General features: G+C 38.5%; 1 non-coding gene across 1 annotated transcript; it reads left to right on the forward strand.

The window, feature by feature from the left end:
- The first annotated feature begins 17,158 nt into the window (after window positions 1–17,158).
- Window positions 17,159–17,265, forward strand: LOC118845239. The gene has a single exon (XR_005010097.1). It is a non-coding gene; the product is annotated as a U6 spliceosomal RNA (small nuclear RNA).
- Window positions 17,266–18,338: the final 1,073 nt, after the last annotated feature.

Raw genomic sequence — 18,338 nt, forward strand, 5'->3', positions numbered from 1 at the left:
TTTTCTGGTATCACTCAGATAATTCTTAGTAGGGTACCTGCTGGTGAAAAGGAACTAAAAAGTCTGGCTTTATTCATGCCCCACTATAAATGCCTTCAACAACCTTTCCCTATAACCATTCTAGATCCAGCCAGAAAGGGAAAGAAAAAGACAAGAGACTAGAGAAAGAAGGAGACAGTCAAGGAAAAAAAAAACCATGATGAAGTAAAGAGAAAAATAAGAAGCCAAAGGAGGAAAAAAAGAAAAGGAGAGGAAAAAAGTAATTTTCTCTTTAATTTTTTTAATTCTTTTTAATTTGGCAAATGCTATAAACACTTCCTTAATACTCTTAATAAGTAACAACCTTCACCTTCAGATATCAAAGAACACTTTGTTCTGTATCTCTAATGCAATTTATTTATTTTGTTTCAAAACATTGTTGATAAATACAAAAAGCTAAACTTGCTTGTCATTAACATACTAATTGATTTTTTTCTCTTTTTATTGATTTTGAACTTAAATACAAAAAGGAGAAAACAAAGAACATTTCCATGTATGGATACAATATAAAACCATGAATTTTCACTTTGGACTGCTGACTTAAAAAAACAACAACTATGTAATAAATACTATACATTGTTTTCAAAACTACCCTACTTTTCAGTGGTTCCTTCTAAGTTTTCTTTTGTTCTCTGCTGTGTACTTTCTGTTTCTCCATCCCTCCCCACCCTGCCCTAGAGAAGGGTACAATTAAACACAAATAGATATCTAGATATAGATATGTAGATATAGATGTACATATACACACATATACACATATGCATATATATAAAACCATATTACATATACTTTTTTCATCGGTTATTTTTCTGAAGGTCTATAGCATCTTCCTTCATAAGCCCTTTATGCTTAGTTAGAGTATTTATCATACCCAAGACGAATTAGTTATTCGAAGTTGTTCTTAGGACAATATTTCTGTTACTATGTGCAACATTCTCTTGGTACTGCTCATTTCACTTTTTATTATTTCATGTATGTCTTTCCACAATTTTTCCCCTAAAATCAACCAGCTTATCATTTCTTGTGGCACAGTAATGTTTTATTATAATCATATGACTTAATTTCTTTAGCCATTCTCTAATTGAAGGGCATCTATCTTTTTAGCCAGTCTGATAGGTGTAAGATGATATATCAAAGTTCTTTTAATTTAAATTTCTCTAATCAATAATGATTTAGAGCATTCTTTCATATGACTATACATAGTTTTAGTTTCTTCATTGAAAAATTATTTATAACTCTTGACTATTTATCAATTGGGAATGACTTTGTATTCTTATAAATTTAACAAATTTCTTTATAAATTTGAGAAATGAGACCTTGATCTGACAGACTGTCTACAAAAATTTTTTTCCCAATTTTCTGCCTTCCTACTGCTTTTGGCTACATTTGTTTTATTTGTACAAAACCTTTTTGATTTAATACGACATTTTAACTAATTTCAATACCCAATGGTTCATAACACTTTTCTTAGTCTTTTTAAGTCCCAATCAATATCCTTTGTCCATTTATTCTTGTTCACTTTTCCTCGTGTAAGGGCTTGGAGAAGTTTTCATTTTGGGTGCAAAGTGGCAAACAGTAAGATTCTGTGTTTTGTGAAGAGTTGCTTGGGAGAAGATATGGATCTCTAGTGCTATCTAGAGCTTGAGAGAGGGAAATTCCTGAGAGTGTTGCCTGTATTGCCCTTTAAGGTCTATGTTTTGAGAGGAAAAGCTCCTCAAAGACAAAATAAAAACCTGAATAGCTTTGTAGTTTCCAGGATTAAAGAGAACTGGTTTTTTTCCCTTTCTAGAGAAACTTATCCATGAAAAACTGTAATATTGCTTCAGCACCTAACCAAGGGATCACACTCCAGCTGCTGTGTAGATCTCAAGCATAAGGCTAGTGTTCTGAAAAGAGCTTTACACTGCTTCAGAGACCTCAGAATATCAGAGAAAAGGTTTTGTCCAGCAGAAAAGAAAAGTGCAGAAGAGAACTAATTGATAGGTGATGCAGACCTTTCCCTAAAGAGACCATGGACATCTAGGCTTGCAGTCCAAGATTTTGAAGTGCCCAAGGTACATGGGTTACTTTTTGTATGTGATCCATTACTAGGTTTCTGTAAGCATATTCTACTTCTCTCTATACACAATGTAGGGACTGGTGAGAGACAGTGACTCAGATTTATCAATGAGGTGATATATTTGACTACCACAGAATTTGCTCCTTATTTAGACATTGCTTTATATTTAAGAGTGAATGGTGTTACTTTCACTGATTTATGTAAGTGGAAAATATGCTGGTGGATACTTACAAGTAGGGGTCCTTATTGTAATGGACGTTTCTCCCCCAAACTGGAGTTGCCCCTTGGATCGTGAGAGTGAGTTATAGCAGTGTGGCAGCCATGGTTGGCTTCCCTTCTGGGATTCCCCTTCTCTACCCCAACCTTCCATCATGAGTGCAGGTTAAGGTAAGTGAGCCAAACCAACTGGAGAAGGAGTAAGTTTGCTAAATAAGATCCACACCCTCTATAATCACTATGCTCAAATGAGCATAGCAAATATGTACTCTGGTCTTCTGCTTGTGGTTTGTTTCTTTTTTTAACTTTAGATTAATTCATAAGGGTATTTCTAGATTTGTTTGTGTTCCTCATGTACAGTAGTCTCAATTCCTTCATAGAATTCATTTATGCTGATTTTTTCAATTTATTTAGTTTATTTTTTTATTTTATTTTTAATTTCTCAACATTTAGTTTTTAATTTTTAGTTCTAAATTCTCTCATTCCCTCCAACTCTTCCCCCACTCATTGAGAAGGCAAGCAATATGATACCAGTTATATATTTTAAAGTCAAGAAAAACATATCTCCACATCAGGCATGTTGCAAAAATAGTAATACTTTTTTGGAGTTTAGGGGTTTTTTTATAATTAATATTTTTTATTTTTAGTTTACGATGCTCAGTTCCACATAATTTTGAGTTCCAGATTTTCTTCCCCTCTGTTCCCTCCCCAAGATGGCATGAAATCCAAATATATCCTCTACATATAACTTTGCATTGAACTTATTTACACAATAGTCAAGTTGTAAAGAAGAATTATGACCAATGGAATGAATTAGAAGAAAGAAGAAACAAAACCAAAAAAACAAAAAACAAACAAAAGAGAAAAAAAAAACAAAGGGAAAAAAGGGAGAACACACAGTGTGCCTCAATCTGCATTCATACTTCAAAGTTCTTTCTCTGGATGTTGATAGCTCTCTCCATCATGAGTCCTTTGGAGTTGTCTTTGCACCTTGTATGGCTGAGAAGAGCAAAGTCTATCAGGTTTACTCATCACAGAATCCATATATCTGTGGTTGTGTATAATGTTCTCCTGGTTCTGCTCCGCTCACTCAGCATTATATTGTGTAGGTTTTTCCTGGTTATTATGAAGTACATATCTTCCCCATTTCTTATAACACAATAGTATTCCATTAACTTCATATACCACAGCTTGTTCAGCCATTCCCCAATTGATGGGCACCCCTTTGATTTCCAATTCTTAGCTACTACAAAAAGAGCGGCTATAATTATTTTTGTACATGTGGGTCCTTTTCCAACTTGTGTGATCTCTTTGGGATAAAACCCTAGAAGTGGTATTGTTCTGCCCCCCAAAATAATAATATAAGCAAGAAAAGTGAAGAAAGTGGAAAAATGTCCTTCACTCTTCATTTGGAGATCATCATTTCTCTTTCTGGAAGTGGATAGAATTTTTCATCGTGATAACTTTGAAGCTGTCACATCACTTTATTTATCTGAATAACTAAGTCTTTCACAGTTGATTATCAATATAATATTACTATTACTATGTACAATATTCACCTACTTCTGCTCACTTCACTTTGCATCAGTTCACCGTAGCATTCTGTCACCATGTACCACAACTTGTTCAACCATTCCCCAGCCATCTCCTCAATTTCCAATTTTTTCCACCATAAAAAGAGCTGATATAAAATTTTTGTATGCCTGGGTCCTTTTCCTTTTTTTTGATCTCTTTGAGATATAGGCCTTGTATGGATCAAAGGATATGCACAGTTTTATAGCCTTTCAGGCATAGTTCCAAATTGTTCTCCAGAATGGGCAAAAAAATGTCCTTTGCCCTGTACTCAAGTTTTGCAAGGCTGACCTTATGTCAGAAGGAAATCAAGGAGAAGTGTTTGGCAGGATTTAGAATCGATTCCTTTCTCTAAGAAAGTGAGTTCTTTGAAAAGCTCTTAAAAAGCTGTACTACCATCATATCTCACTCTACACCTCCTAATATTCTTGGTAAAGCTTAGAGAAAACTTTTCATTCTAACTTTCTACAATCCATTGGGCTTCCATAGTGAGACATTGGGTTATTTGTCATGATCTGACATGTCTGAGACACTTTTGGTATACAATAGGACTTGGTGGGAAAGCTCTGGATTTGGAGTCAGGACCTTAGTCTGATTCCTAGCTCTGTCCTACCCAAACTAGGTGACCTTAGGCAGGACACAGCCCATCAATGAACATCTGTGTCCTCGCCTGTGAAATGAGACAATAATAGTTGCATTGCCTATCTCATGAAATTGCTGTGGGAAAAGTTCTTTTTGAAGCATTGTACAAAAAGATCATCATTATAAGGGAAACAGTATTTTGCAAAATACATACATGCCACTCTGACACAAACTTACGATTAGCTTCCCTCAGTGGGACATGGCCTCATCCACTTTCAAGTCTTAGATACTTTGCTCGCTGCTTCCAGATTTTCTTCCTGAGAAAGAAATCTAGTGCCAAGAAATATGAATAGATTCTTGGGAACTGTTGGAAGAGCCAAAGCAACTGTTGATACTTATACCATCTGCTTATAGCTTGGGCTACCACTCCATGTCAACAGTCATTGGCGGGATGAACCTAAATCAAAGTATGACTGAAACTTCCTGAAACCTTGCCAATGCTAAAAATATGCCCACCTCTTACTGATTCACCAAATATGGTCACTAAGCTTGGATCTCTTCCAAGCTAGCAACGTTCTTCTGGATGCAATGGAGCACAGGCACTTGGTCTAAGTAATCCCAGTTTCATCTAGCATGCTCATCACTTCAAGAGAGAAGACAGATATGAGAGGATGGTAGCTGGAAAGGAGAGGGGAGGGAGGTCAGGTAAACATCCTCAAACCTAGAAATAGGCCAGTGAGGTCAGGGTTGGGAAAAGAGGTTATTTAGGAAATAGGGAATCAGGAGGTTTCTTGCAGTGAACTCAGGTCAACCGCCCCCCCCCCACACACACACACCCATTTGTGTGTCTTATTTGTGGGTCTTGTTTCCTTAGTAGATTCAATCCTCCTGAGGGCAAGGATAATATTTCTAATTTTATATGATAATACCATGCTTCAACTGACCCCTGATGTGCTTCATCAACACTCATGATTGGATCCCTTAAAAGAGACCAGATAAAAATCTCAATGTCTTTGGTGCCATCTTCTTTTTGGTCCTACCTATGCCCTGATCATGGATAGATCTATATCCAGTGTCATGTGAAAAGGGCTTTGTTCTAAGTCACTAACAGCCAGGATAGGGAATGAATTGCCCAGGGTCACATAAATGGTATCTGAGCCTGGATTTGAACTTAGGTATTCTTGACTCCAAGTTTAGTATTCTATCCACTGTGTCATCTAGCTGTGGAAATAATGGAAATACCAAGTGCTCTTGCCTTCTAGTCAATCACAGCTCTCCGTCATGTTCCACATAACTGTCTAATGATTCACTGAGATTATACTAATCCTCTAATAATTTAAGGACTCGTTATTGCTTATGACATAAACTTCTGAACTTTCATTCAAAGGTATCTACAAGCTGGCCTCAACCTACCTGTCCAGCCTTATCTCATACTACCCTTCTCCATGTATCATTCTGGCTTATTACTTCTCCATGCCTTTGTGCATGACATCTTCCATGCCTAGAATGATCTCCTCACCCCCATATACATCCATTAGCATCCCTCCCTTCCTTTAAGACCCAATTCAGGTGCCATCTCCTCCATTTTGCCTTCTCTGACATTCTGTCCACCCACCTTAAAGGGATCTTTCTCACTTTAGATTTTCCAAAACACTTTATTCTTTGCACTTTGCTTAGTTTCATGTAGCATAGTTACTGGTGCACTTGTTAATTCTCCCCATCGTCTTTAATCATAACATCCATTAAAAATGTCTGTGTCATATCTATCTTTGAATTTCCAGCATTTAGAACCCAGCAGACACTTAATAAATGTTTATTTGACTTATTCAATTAAGAATCATACTTGATTCTTGAGTATAGAAGGTATTGAATAAAAATTGACCAAATGAATTAGCAGTGGTTCAATCCATATTTGTTGAATGGGGCTGACACCAAATGACACCTCTAGCATTATATAACAAATTTATCGTAGGGTAGCAATAACATTGACATTATAGTAAGATACATGTGATATCATATGCCACAGTCACTGATCTCAAAGAGAAGACATCATAGAAGAAATACATCAGTCCCATATATGCATAGGCTAAATTCCAAGAGACCGAAGCGAAAAGTAGGAATACACTATCTTTATCAAAATTGATCATATTCATTTATTCTTTGAGGACCACTGGAGAGTCATTGCCATAAATGTGAAGGAAAGGCCACGCTTCTGGGTGTGCCCAAGATGTTCATTGGCTTCCTGGACTCTAGATCTTACCTATAAAATCCAAAAATTTCCAGGTGATACTGAATGGTCATAGCCACAACATTTTCAAGGGTTGAGAGACCCAGCCCACCATAAGTTGATATAGCACCTGTCAACAAACCTCCTACATGAACCCATACCATGACCTGGAGAAGAAGGTAGGAACTGGTCACAGAAACCCAGTCTATATTAGAGTCCTAGCCAAGAGCTTTCCATGTGCTTTTGGAACTACTCCTCTCTCAGTGTACTCAGAGAGTACTACAACATTCTCAGAACTTCCAGAGGAAAACACAATTAAAAGGTAAACTGCTTTCAAGAAAATCAAAGGAAAAAAGAGGCCAAAAACAATCTGAAAAACTAAACTGGATCATTCATGTTGCTAATTCTCTTTTATTTGTTGCAGATAATTGGGAGCTAACTCTGATTTGATCTTTTTAGTGTATAAAATATATATTATATATACATATATATGCATATCACTGCTTTTCCTAGGTTAGTGAAACAGCCTTGAACTGAGAGTCAAGAAATTAGAGTTTGAGGTATGGTTGAAAGAAATGGAGATCATCTGCACAAAGAAAAGAACTGGGCAGGGCACATGAATGATATATTCTAGTCTTTGAAAGTCTGTCATATGGAAGAAAGTTTAGATTTTTTTTATTTGATCTAAAAGGGTAGAACATGACATCATATGAATAGAACTTGCAGAGCAATAGATTTAGGCTCGATACTAGAAAAGACTTTCTAACAGTAAGAACTCTTAAAAAGTAGAATGGGCTGCCTTAGGAGGGAGGAAGTTCCCAATCACTGAAGGTATTTAAAGAGGATTCTTGTTCAGGTACAGTTTGGATGGCTCTTGCTATTATGAGATCCTATGATGCTGTGATAGTTCCAACTCTGCAACTAACCAGCTATGTGACCTTGGGCAAGTCTAACAATTAATAGCCATTAGGGAAACATAATTTGGAGTCACAGGACCACAGATCTCTGTTCTTAGGCTTTGGAACCAGAAGGGTCCTTAAAGATCATGTAGTTAAACAACCTCATTTTAGAATGAGATAATCAAGGCATAGAGAGAAAATGTGTTTGCTTAAGGTCACAGAGAGGATAACAAGCCAGGAGTCCATCTCTGGTCCTCAGACTTTTCCCTCTACTCTTCTTCCTTTCCCACTTTCCATAGTTAAGGCTTAACAAAAGACTTCAAATTATTTTTTCTTTATGTTTATGGAATGAGACACTAAATTTCGTTGTGTCCCAGTGTATGTCACTTCCTTGGTCTAGGCCCTAATCTTCTCCTCTGAAAAATGAGGAGTTTGGACTAAATGGTTTCCAAGACCTCTTCCATTTCTGACTTCCCAATGAATCATTTCCATGGATAAATTCTCAATGAATTCGGGGAAACATAGTGAGAAGGAGGAAGGGGATTATAGTAAGAAAAAGGATCTGGAGAAATCAAACTGTGAAACATTGTGGTGCCTGTAGGGTCTGCCAGACTATAACCAGATGGCAGCATTTTGGCAAGGTATCAGTGCTTCATTTCACCCAAGTCTGTGAGTAGTCATCACTGTTCCCACTGTACAAATGAGGAAACTGAGAAGATGAGTGACTGGTCCATGATCACACTGCTATTAAGTGGCAGAGTCTAAGCTGAAGTCCTCATATCATCCAAAAGTTCTTTCACCAACACCATGATTTTAGAAACCACTAGACCCATCAGTGGCAAGGGAATGATGGTTTCATGATTCAAGGGGGTGTTGACATTAATGAAGAATGGAGGGTAAGTGTATGTGCCATCTTTCCAGGCAACGTATTCTCAGGGATTTGACTGTAATAAAGCAAACAAGCCAAATGGTTAACCAGAAGGAAGTGAGGGAGGGAAAGAGGGAAGGAGGAATAAATGAAAGAAGGGAGGGAGACAGGAAGGAAAGAAGGAAAGAGGGAAGGAAGAAGACAGGGAGGAAGGATGAAAATGTTTAAGTACTGTATAAAGATTCTTTTCCTTGTCTTTGAATATTTCTATATTTCTCCTATTTCCCTTAGCTCTAATATAGTGCCATCAAAGTTACATATCATATAATTTCAAGCAGAAAGGGACATTTGTGATCATCTAGTCTAGTTCCTTCCTTTTACAGAAGTGGATATTAAGGCTTAGGGAATAGCATGAAAAGAATAAGAACACATCAGTCTAATTCTCCTGATTTATGAAAGTTGAAATTTCCAGCCTAGTTCAGGAGACTGTAACAAATTATCTTCTAGCCATTATTGGCTCCACTTCCTTAGTGTCCATCTCTTTCATTTGCTCCATGAGACTTCACAGATCAATAGACTATTAGAACTATCTAATAACTTTACTCTTTAGACAGTCAGGTTGTCTAAAACATATGATATCAATTATTCAGTCTATCCTTTCCTTTTTCAGTCCCTTAGTCATTCACACTTCCTCCTCAGAGGAAGAACAAATTTTTGGAAGAAGGTTCTGCTGAATTAGAGACCAACAGAGAAAATAGAAGATGTTGAAGGTCCCTTCTAATTCTGACATTCTATAATTTGGATTATCCAAGTTGACAAAAGATTATATTGCCATTTTTTGTATGTCCACTGAACATAACTTTATTTTTTAATTTTGTCTTAGGGGGCAGAGACAATACGGCAGAGTAAAAGAAGGGGCTTACTTGAGCTCTCCCCCAATCCCCCCAAATACCTGTAAAAAGGACTTTAAATTGATCGTACAGCTGCAGAACCCACAAAATGATCGAGTGAAACAAATTTCCAGCCCAAGACAACCTTGAAGGTCTACAGGAAAGGTTTGCTGCATGGGGCCAGAAGATCACAGTCCAGAGTGGGCCACACAAGCACAGACAGGGGCAGGCTTCCTGACTTCTCAACCACAAAAGACAACTTATTAATGCCAAAGACAACTTGGAAGGTCAGTAGGAAAAGTCTGTTGGACCTGTGTGAGAGAGGAGTATGGTCTGGCCCTAACCCTTGAAGAGTGGCAGTGGTGGGAAAGACAGTGGTTGTTTCTGGAACTCTCCACCCACAGATGGGGTGCGGATTGAGCAGCTGATCAGAGAGAGATAGCAGAGATCTCTTTGCTGGCACTGAGACAGGATTCTCTGGCTTTGTTATGTTTTGATCTGGGTCGCAGTCCTAGATGAGGAGGATTCCAGGTGTGGCGGAGCTTGTGGTAGCAGTGGAGAGGTTCTCCTCCTCACTCATAGACCAGAGCACAGGAGTAAACATCTCTCCTTTGATCATAGCTCTTCAGAAGACCTGAAAATTTACAGGCCCCTAGAAGTATCTCTGAAAACAGCTGCACGGAACCCATGAAGCTTGGGACAGTACACAAACACACACACACGCACTAGAGGGAGAGTCCTACCTTGACAAAGAGCTAAAAAGTCAAGTAATTAGTGAGAAAATGAGCAAACAGCAGGAAAAAATCAGACTATAGAATCTTACTTTGTGACTAAGAAGATCAAAACATAGAACCAGAAGAAGAAAACAAAGTCAAAGCTCCTAAATTCAAAGCCTCCAAGAAAAGTATGAATTGGTTTCAGGTCATGGAAGAGCTCAAAAGGGATTTTGAAAATTAAGTAAAAGAAGAAAAGGACAAAATGGGAAGAGACATGAGAGTGATGCAAGAAAATCATGAAAAATGAATCAACAGTTTGGTAAAGGAGACCCAAAGAATGCTGAAGAAAATAACACCTTAAAAATAGACTAACGCAAATGGCACAAGAGCTCCAAAACAACCAATGAGGAGAAGAATGCCTTAAAAAGAAGCATTGCAGGGGGCGGAGCCAAGATGGCGGCTGAAAAGCAGGGACTAGCATGAGCTCCCCACTGAGTCCCTCCAAAAACCTATGAAAAATGGCTCTGAACCAATTCTAGAACTGCAGAACCCACAAAACAGCAGAGGGAAACAGGGTTTCAGCCCAGGATAACATGGATGGTCTCTGGGTGAGTTCTATCCCACACGGAGCTGGGAGCAGAGCAGAGCCCAGCATGAGCGGCGCAGACCAACCAGACCAGGAGCCGGGCAGTGCATGCCTTACCACCATGAATCAGTGCAGCGGTTACCAGACATTTCAACCCAAAAACACCAAAGACAACACAGAAGGTTAATGAGAAAAGCTGTGGGAGTGGAAGGAGTTTATGGTGTGGCTACCACCATGGCGGCAGCAGAGGTGGGGCAGCTACAGACCTAGAGCTGCAGTTGCTTCCCGCCCCAGGCCCACCTTCTGGGAGGAACTAAGTGACAGATCAGAGTAGGAGTGAAGAGCCTGCTGAAGATCTAAGTCCAGTCCTGTTTAGGGGTTCTTGGGGAAGAAGCAGTGCTGGTGTGGCAGAGCTGGCACATCCCCCCAAGCTTGGAACATATTTCTATAAACTCGACAAGCAGTCATACCCCAATGAAAAACTCAAGGGTCAAGTTAGTTGGTTGGGAATATGGCCAGGCAGCGAAAATGCACCCAGATTCAGTCTCAGACTCTGAAATCCTTCTTTGGTGACAAAGAAGACAAAAATATACAGCCAGAAGAAGTCAACAAAGTCATAGAGCCTACAACAAAAGCCTCCAAGAAAAACATGAACTGGTCTCAGGCCATGGAAGACCTCAAAAAGGATTTGGAAAAGCAAGTTAGAGAAGTAGAGGAAAAATTGGGAAGAGAAATGAGAAGGATGTGAGAAAACTGTGAAAAACAAGTCAATGACTTCCTAAAGGAGACCCAAAAAAATACTGAAAAATATACTGAAAAAAACAACACCTTAAAAAATAGACCAACTCAAATGGCAAAAGAGCTCCAAAAAGCCAATGAGGAGAAGAATGCCTTGAAAGGCAGAATTAGCCAAATGGAAAAGGAGGTCCAAAAGACCACTGAAGAAAACACTACCTTAAAAATTAGATTGGAGCAAGTGGAAGCTAGTGACTTTATGAGAAATCAAAATACTATAAAACAGAACCAAAGGAATGAAAAAGTGGAAGACAATGTGAAATACTTCATTGGAAAAACCATTGACCTGGAAAATAGATCCAGGAGAGATAATTTTAAAATTATTGGACTACCTGAAAGCCATGATCAAAAAAAAGAGCCTAGATATCATCTTTCAAGAAATTATCAAGGAGAACTGTCCTGATACTCTAGAGCCACATGGCAAAATAGAAATTGCAAGGATCCATCGATCACCTCTTCAAATAGATCCCAAAAAGAAATCATCTAAGAATATTGTCACCAAATTCCAGAGCTCCCAGATCAAGGAGAAAATACTGCAAGCAGCCAGAAAGAAACAATTTGAGTATTGTGAAAACACAATCAGAATAACCCAAGATCTGGCAGTTTCTACATTAAGAGATCGAAGGGCTTGGAATACGATATTCCGGAGGTCAATGGAGCTAGGATTAAAACCAAGAATCACCTACCCAGCAAAACTGAGTATCATGCTCCAAGGCAAAATATGGATTTTCAATAAAATAGAGGACTTTCAAGCTTTCTCAGTGAAAAGACCAGAGCTGAATAGAAAATTCAACTTTTAAACAGAAGAATCAAGAGAAGCATGAAAAGGTAATCAAGAAAAAGAACAAGAAAAAGAAATTGCAAGGGACTTACTAAAGTTGAACTGTTTTGTTTACATTCCTACATGGAAAGATGATGTGTATGATTCATGAAACCTCAGTATTAGAGTAGCTGAAGGGAATATGCATATATATATGTTTATGTATATATATGTATAAGTGAATGTGTATGTATGTATATATGTAGGTATATACATATATAATACACACACACACACATATATATATATATATATATATATATATATATATATATATATATATAGGCAGAGGGCACAGGGTGATTTGAATATGAAGGGATGATATCTAAAAAAAATAAAATCAAATTAAGGGATAAGAGAGGAATATATTGAGAGAGGGAGAAAGGGAGAGATAGAATGGGGTCAATTATCTCGCATAAAAGTGGCAAGAAAAAGCAGTTTTGCAGGAAGGGAAGAGGGGGCAGGTGAGTAGGAATGAGTAAATCTTACTCTCACCAGAATTGACCTGAGGAGGGAATACCATACACACTCAATAGGGTATCATACCCCACAGGAAAGAAGGAGGAAGAAGATAAAAAGGGGGATGATAGAAGGAAGGGCAGATGGGGGAGGAGGTAATCAAAAACAAACACTTTGGAAAAGGGACAAGGTCAAGGGAGAAAATTCAATAAAGGGGAATAGGTTAGGAAGGAGCAAAACATAGTTAGTCTTTCACAACATGAGTCTTGTGGAAGGGTTTTACATAATGATATGCATGTGGCCTACACTGAATTGCTTGCCTTGTTAGGGAGAGTGGGTGGGGAGGGAAGAGGGGAGAGAATTTGGAACTCAAAGTTTTAAAAACAGACGTACAAAAACAAAGAAAAATAAGTTTTTGCATGCAACTAGGAAATAAGATACACAGGCAATGGGGCATAGAAACTTATCTTGCCCTACAAGAAAAGAAGGGAAAGGAGGATGGGAGGGGAGTGGGGTGACAGAAGGGAGGGCTCACTGGGGAATAAGGCAACCAGAATATACGCCATCTTGGAGTGGGGGGGAGGGCAGATATGGGGAGAAAATTCGTAATTGAAACTCTTGTGAAAATCGATGCTGAAAAGTAAATATATTAAATAAATTAAATTTAAAAAAAAAAAGAAAAAAAGACTAAAGTTCTACTCTCCTACCTGCTCTCTGGGAATTGACAAACCTCAGACCTCAGGTACTAAGAGCAGAACCAGAAAGAAATGCCAGTCTTAGGCCAAAGTCTCTACGCTTTCTGAAAATGCATCATTGGACCCAACTAAGGATTGCAGGTGACCCTTAAGTTGAAGGTAAGTGAAGGTAGTGCATTGAGAAGCAAGTTCAGGGAATAATCAGTTTAATCTATCCAGCAGAGATGCCATGTCCTGTGAGGAGTAAGCCTAGCTGAGCAAACCTTATTTGCCTTAGCACATTCCTACACATGTACCATACTACCATTGTACTTTAAGTATATGCTCACTCTCCCCACAGATACATGTATTTGTGGGAGAATACATCCCATGTTTATGGGAGGATGTTTTATGACTATTGTTCTTACTGTGCCATTTGAGTAAATGCCTTTGTAAGAGCTAATTAATCTACAGGTTGATTATTAATAGTAAGTACACCAGTGGGGGCTCATGGGCTATATTTTTTGAGGAGTATTGCTATGGTATACACTCTGGAGCCCTGAGAGTAAATGTCCCTCTGGGGACCTAATCCACAAGTGTAAGGAAAAGTTTGTGGAGCACCCTAGAGGCGATGCTATACATTATTACCTTGAGTGTTTGTGTGGGAGCCGAAGAACCTTTAAGCTGTATCTGTGGAGACCCAGACATGAGCTACATTCTGAAATCTGTAGTGAAAATTCTGGATAAGGCAAAAATGAAACAGAGTTATGATTCAGGAGCATTACCTCCAAGATCGCGCCAAATCTATGTTAGCTCAGTGTTTGGGGTGAAGGGCCGTAAGTTATATATTCATTTACTTTGTTATAATCATTGTGAACATTGTTCTTTTGTCTTTGCTTTCTTCACTCTTCGTTACTTCATATTGGTCTTCTCATGTTTCCCTGAATTCTTCATAGTTGTCTTTCCTTTAACATAGTAATATTCTGTTCCATTTGTATGCCATGATTTGTTCAGTCATTCCCCAGTTGTTGGGCACAGTTTATTTCCAGCATTTGGCTATCATAAATAGTGCTGATATGAATACTTTTGTAAAAACAAAAAACAAAGTAGGGACACCCATCAGCCAGGGAGGGAGCCTATGATATCAGTAGCAAAGAGAGATGCTGCTGCTTTAATAAAATTGCAAACCTCTTTTCATGGAAAGCTACAGGAAGGTGGATTCTGGCTCTGAACCCTATCAGATATCCCAGGCCTTGCCTAGTTTTCTTCCAGGGTAATATCCAAAGCCCTCAGTTACTGCTGTAGGTATGTAGGGGTAAAAAAAAAAAACTTAACCCAATTTGGTAAAGCAAGGCAGGGAAACAAGACCATGGAAAACCACATCATATCAAGAGAAATGCTTTCCCACATGCTTGTGTAAGGGCAAGCAAAGTGGGATTTTTTGAGTTTTTTTTCTTTTGTAGTTAAATTTCTGTCACATATTAAGCGCTTAATGTAAGGTTAATTTAATTAACCATTAATACAATTAAGTGCTGACCTCTAAGGTTCTCAGCATTAAGCTAATCCAGTGCCTTTGATTGAGTCTTACCTTTGATTGAACCAAGAATCTTTGATTGGAAACAGTGATAGAATCAAGAGTCTTTGATTGGAAACAGCATATATTGGGTCACTTGGAGGGAGAGTGGGGTGAAGAGAGAAGCAGCGCTGAGAGAGAAACAAGAGGGAACAGGCTAGGGGAACTTGTTTGTGAGGAGGCCTAACAGGAAGAATGTTTGTGATGCCTGCACTCTGTCTGTTGGTGTGTGTTAATTTCTCAGACAGAAGCCCTATATGTTGGTCTATATGAGCGAATTGAGATGACAGGAATGTGTGCAAATATTGTTGTATCCCTCTTAAGTGTTGTTCTCCTAGAAACAGAAGCTGTGGAGGAGCCCCTGGAGCCTGCTGTCAGGCAGGAGGAAGAATTGCTTAGAATGGAACCATTGCTGTGAGCTGAGACAAAGAGCAGGATCAGAGAGCCTCCTGTGTGTGAACCCAGGCAAGAGCTGGGAGCAGTCAGTTTACAGAGGAAGAGCCATGGCACTTGGAAGGTAACCTTGAGTCAAGATGAAAGAATACTTTACTTGGACATTCTGTATTGATTGAGGAGATTGTAACTTACTGTGACCTAGGGGTGGACGGTATTTGTATTTTCTGCTAGGCCTTAAGAATGATACATTGTGCTAGGGAAGACCCTGGACTGGGACATCCTTCTTGTGTGAACAAGTGTTTTGGGGAATGTTTCTGTATGCAATGATATATGCCAAGTGTCATATAACATGCTGAGTATTATAAGATATATATTGAATGATATGTTTTGTTTAACGATGTTGCTATGAATGTTATGATTTAGTTAATTGAACAATGTTATTTCTGAATAAATAGAGAATTCATTATACTATGTGATTAGACCCTTAAAGCTATTCACTGCTGCAGTCCTCTAGTGTGCTGCCCTGATTGGCATTACAGCCTGGTGTAGGAATTAAAGTTGCCCTTGAGAGTTGCTGGTGGTTCCCTGCTTTGAAGAGCTTCACAAATGCTGTCTGACTGACAAAAAGGCAAAAGCAAATCAGACAAAAACAATAAGTGAATTTATCCCCTTACAAATATTGTTCTTTTATTAGGAAGTGTTGGTGTTTGGAATCCCTGTAAATAACCCATCCTTTGCATCTGCTTGGCTCCATCCCCAAAATGCTCAAGTGACTAACTCATTATGGTGAAAATTACATTAAGTAAATTTTAACCTTAACTACAATCTTACTTTTCTACTTCTCTCAAGGGTGAGCATAGTCAATCACATAGCTTGGTATAAGAGGTGATGAATTCCAAGGATACAGACTGAAAGCTTAAATAAGTCTTGGGTCTACCTTAAGGCTCACCCACACTGTCTGTCTTGGTGACCTTGAAGAAGCCTCCTAACTTCTTGTCACTATTCTTTTCTCATCAATAGAATGGACATGAGTTGCCTGACCATCAGGGAGTCTAAATTATTTAGAGACAAAAATCATTCTGATTTGTTAAAAAAAAAAATGAGTGCCAGCAACAAACCTGAATATTTTGGGGGGAAGATTGTGAAGGAAACAAAACGGGAAGTGCCTTTCTCCAAAGAACCCATGTCTCACATGTTCTAGTGCCTCCCAATATTCTAAGCTCATAAATGCTACATCCAACTGTAACAACCATGTTGCTTGCAGTTACTGTGGCTGCATAAAGACAATAACACCAGGACATAGGAGGGCTGCTAGGATAGGCTCTTTGATCTGCTTTTCTATGGAAAGCAACTTTAAAGGGTTTACAATCTTACTTTAATTAAACATTCATATATCATTCACTTAGTTCAGGGGAAAAATTCAGCACCCTGAACTTCAGAACAAATGCAAACAAAAATTACAAACACAGAAGATGTAAACAGGGCAAATAACACAAATCAACAGCCAGGCTTCTAGTTGTCTGACAAAAGCTATGCATACATAGTTACCAGAGAGAGAAGCATCAATATCTGAGTTTTGAAAGCTGGGGGTCTCCTTAATGGCTGCTCAGAGACTCCACACTAACACTCTTTGAAAAGCAAAATGCTAACCTCTGAATATATATGCTTCTTCAGGGTCAGAGGGCATCACAGCCATGCTACTCAAACACATGTGAACTAGGCTTTCTTGTTTCTTCAGCATGTCATCATCAACAAGACCACATCTGGGCTTTAGACTTATCAATACAGTGCTCACTTTGGCAGCACATATACTAAAATCGAAATGATACAGAGAAGATTAGCATGGCCCCTGCACAAGGATGACATGCAAATTCGTGAAGAATTCTATACTTTTTTCTAGAACCAGAGGGTAAAATAGAAACTGAAAGAATCCACCAACTGCCTCTCGAAAAACATGACAAAAAGAAAACTCCTAGGTATATTGTAGCCAAATCCCAGATTTCCCAGGTCAAGGAGAAAATATTGCAAGCAGCAAGAAAGAAACAATTTGAGTATTGTGAAAACACAATCAGCATAACACAAGATCTAGCAGCTTCTACATGAAGGGATCAGATGTGTTTGGCGTATAATATTCCAGAGGTCAAAGGAGCTAGGATTAAAACCAACAATCACCTACCCAGCAAAACTGAGCATAATACTCCAAGGCAAAATATGGATTTTCAATAAAATAGAGGATGTTCAAGCTTTCTCAATGAAAAGACCAGAGCTGAATAGAAAATGTGACTTTTAAATACAAGAATCAAGAGAAGCATAAATGGATAAACAGGAGAGAGAAGTCATAAGGGCCTCACCAAAGTTGAACTGTTTTGCTTAAATTCCTACATGGAAAGATAATATTTGTATCTCATGAAACCTTTCTCAATATTATGGTAGTTGGAGGGAATATACATACTCACATACATCCACATACATATATACATATATATACATATGTATGGAGAGAGAGAGAGAGAGAGAGGGAGAGAGCACACAGGGTGAGTTGAATATGAAGGGATGATATCTTAAAAAAAATTAAGGGGTGAGAGAGGAATATACTGGGAGGAGAAAGGGAGAGATAGAATGGGGTAAATTATCTCACATAAAAGTAGCAAGAAAAAAATATTTCTATTGGAAGGGAAGAGAGAGCTGATAAGGGGGAATGAGTGAATCTTGCTCTCACAGGATTTGACCTGAGGAGGGAATAACATACACACTCAATTGGGTATCTTACCCCACAGGAAAGTAGGGGGGAAAGGGATAAGAGAGGGGGGACAATAGAAGGGAGGGCAGATTGGGGGAGGAGGTAATCAAAAGCAAACACTTTTAAAAAGGGACAGGATAAAGGCAGAAAATTGAATAAAGGGGGACAGGATAGGATGGAGGGAAATACAGTTAGGCTTTCACAACATGACTATTATGGAAGTATTT

The sequence above is a fragment of the Trichosurus vulpecula genome, chromosome 3, assembly GCF_011100635.1.
Source record: "Trichosurus vulpecula isolate mTriVul1 chromosome 3, mTriVul1.pri, whole genome shotgun sequence".
In the NCBI taxonomy this organism is placed as follows: Eukaryota; Metazoa; Chordata; class Mammalia; order Diprotodontia; family Phalangeridae; genus Trichosurus; species Trichosurus vulpecula.